Source organism: Sinocyclocheilus grahami, unplaced genomic scaffold, assembly GCF_001515645.1.
Source record: "Sinocyclocheilus grahami isolate Dianchi unplaced genomic scaffold, SAMN03320097.WGS_v1.1 scaffold266.1, whole genome shotgun sequence".
NCBI classification, from domain to species: Eukaryota; Metazoa; Chordata; class Actinopteri; order Cypriniformes; family Cyprinidae; genus Sinocyclocheilus; species Sinocyclocheilus grahami.
In genome coordinates, this window is record NW_015505445.1 from 512,016 (window position 1) to 515,147 (window position 3,132).

The 3,132-nt window shown below is 35.4% G+C and overlaps 1 long non-coding RNA gene across 1 annotated transcript; it reads right to left on the minus strand.

Annotated features, from left to right (window-relative positions):
• Window positions 1-350: 350 nt before the first annotated feature.
• On the minus strand, window positions 351-1,579 carry LOC107599433 (uncharacterized). The gene is made up of 3 exons (XR_001610665.1): window positions 1,501-1,579; window positions 528-621; window positions 351-365 (listed from the first exon to the last, which is right to left on the minus strand). It is a non-coding gene; the product is annotated as an uncharacterized lncRNA (long non-coding RNA).
• Window positions 1,580-3,132: the final 1,553 nt, after the last annotated feature.

Below are 3,132 nucleotides of genomic sequence, written 5' to 3' on the forward strand. Positions count from 1 at the left end.
CGTGCAAAATATGATCGTGGTTTTGCGCAGCTCGTCAGATTTACCGCTGATTACAGAACCGGCTTTACTGGCAAGATGCGCATTAAATATCGCATGCAATTTATTGTGCAGCCCTATTGTCTGTGCTTGAACGTTTCTGTCATCTTTTGCATAACTTCAGCTTCATCAGCTGTATGGACATGGAAAGAAGTTACCTCTCTGCATGCATCTCCTTCAAGTTGTTGCACATCATCTATCCTTCTTCGTCAACTTGGTCCTCCACTTTCAGTCATCTCCAAGCAAACACATTTTGGGTTCTTCCTGGACAAAGTTTTAAGGCACCAGGAGATGAACTCCGTTCCCTTTTCCGGAACTCAGAAATGCTCCTGTCAGAAAGACGAGAACACTTTTTATAAGATCTGAACATTTCATTAGTCATTACATTACATTTAATAGATAAACTACTATTACATGCCACAAAAAAGGAGCACAAAACTTAATGTCCAACTAGATTGTGTTAAAAGTACATCAATACAAAAGATTCTTACATAGCCCTTTGTTGAAAACTGGTCTCTCAGGCTAGGAAAGAGAGAAATAATGTCCAAGCCATACGTTTCCTGCTGTTTGCGGGTGGGGATCCTCCTTCAATGTAAAAAAAAAAAAAGGTTAATGCTAAACTTAACATTGTTTTCTACACCAATTGACACAGCTGTGTGCATTTCTTGCATCTGAGCACTGAAGTTTTACCCATGAATTGCCATTATGTGACTGACAACAATTTTAACAAGCTGACGTCTGGTGCTTTACAATAAGGTTTCATTATAAACTACAATACATTACATGCCACAAAAAAGGAGCACAAAACTTAATATCCAACTAGTTTGTGTTAAAAGTACATCAATACAAAAGATTCTTACATAGCCCTTTGTTGAAAACTGGTCTCTCAGGCTAGGAAAGAGAGAAATAATGCCCAAGGCATAAGTTTCCTGCTGTTTGCGGGTGGGGATCTCCTTCAATGTAAACAAACAAAAAAAAAGGGTTAATGCTAAACTTAACATTGTTTTCTACACCAATTGACACAGCTGTGTGCATTTCTTGCATCTGAGCACTGAAGTTTTACCCATGAATTGCCATTATGTGACTGACAACAATTTTAACAAGCTGACGTCTGGTGCTTTACAATAAGGTTTCATTAGTTAACATGGACTAAGAACGCACAATACTTCTACAGCATTTAATAATCTTAGTTAATGTTAATCTCAACATTTCCTGATACACTATAAAAATCTAAAGTTGTATCTGTTAACATGAATGCACTATGAACTAAAATGAACAGACAGTTCTACTTTTATTAACTAATACCAAAGTTAGCCATTGTTAGTTTGCACATTAATTAATGTTAACAAATGAGACCTTATTGTAAAGTGTTAACATACACAAGCACTGTGGGCTTATACATCAAGCATAGTTCCTATATGACTAAGTGCATTTCTAAGCAGTAGAACAAGATTCTTAGCTTACCTTCAGTGAGAAAGTCTTGGAACATACTATCGCTGTGCAGTTTTACACATTTCTTCACGCCTTGATGAACATGAAAGCTGTTGGTCAAGAAAAATGCAAATTATGACATTGTTAATTAAAGAACATCGAGCGAGCCGCTTATCAGAAGCTCCATTTGTCACCCCACAAATGTTAACGTTACATTAATGTCAAATCGCAGCGAGTTAATTGTAAGTTAAAGTATCTACTATTGCAGATGAATCTGTCAAACACGTATCTCATATGATGAGCAAATATTAGTTCATAATCATACGCTAGCAGAAAATATAAGTTCAGCAAAACGCTTCTTGCTTGATTATCTGATCATTTATCTCCGCTGCCATTTACTTTGCAATGTACTAATATTATTCTGAATGGTGAGAAACGTAAACTACACATGGCAATTTGTCAATTTAAGTGGTTATAAAATATTATACCTGTTTGAACACTGTCCTCTGTTCGTGGTCGTCTGCCATTAATCTAAAAGGAAATAATGTGCAAGGACTGGAAATTGGATCAACTCATCACCAGTGACAATTATGTCAATTACACTGACTCCGACCGCTGATTTACACTGCAAGTGTTAATGCCATTCAAATCAACACCAGAATCAACACTTTTTAACTCTGATAAATTAACACCATAAAAACAACTCTAAACAACACTAGATATTTTGCCGTGTATTCCTTTCATTCGCACAATGGTTTTACTTATGGTAAATGCATTGCAGTATAGCACAAACATGAAATCAGAATACAAAATAACTTCACAGTGAAAGTCAAAGCAATTCTTTTGCAGCTTTAATGTATGCAAGGCTTGTCATAATGCAGTCCAAGGCATTAACAAGCCTTTTAGTCATAGTCACGAGAGTATTTTATGGATTCTGTGTGGAGTGTTCACAGAACAACACAAATGCATTTTTGTCTAAGCTTTTAAGCAAGTGTTGAACTTCACGATCAATTTTGAATGAGAGCTTTGAAACGCCGCCTGTGTATTTAAAAGTTTGAAGCAGTGAAGTGTTGGCATAGAAAGCCTGTCTCATTTGCCTCTGGTTGCATATATTCAGTTGTTTTAAGGTGAGTAGGTGTGTGGCTGAGGATGCTTAACGTGTTTTAGGAGAAACTTTCTGTCCCTCAGGTCTTATCCAACCCAGAAAGAAATTCTATTTCTCTTTTTGCAGAGCTTATTCTGCATACATCTAAAACAAGACAACCGCTTTAGAGAGTCTAAACCAAATTTCATTTGAGAGAGATCTGCTTAAACTGACTGGCCTTGGTGATGTAAGAGCTTCCTCAACAAACACTGACATACAATTAGGAACTCCAGACTTCACACAACTCTCAGGCACACAGCACTGTTTCATTTCATGTTTCATGTAGATAAAGAAATATATAGTGGCATACCATATCATAAAATGGGAAATCGTATAATATTAAAATCTAGTCACCACTGATATGTATTTGCATTTAAATGGAAACAACAATAAAAATACACCAGATAGGTGTATTTCTTTTTATCTATTGTCTGAGTTACACAACCTAATTATATATATATATATATATATATATATATATATATATATATATATATATATATATATATATATATATATAT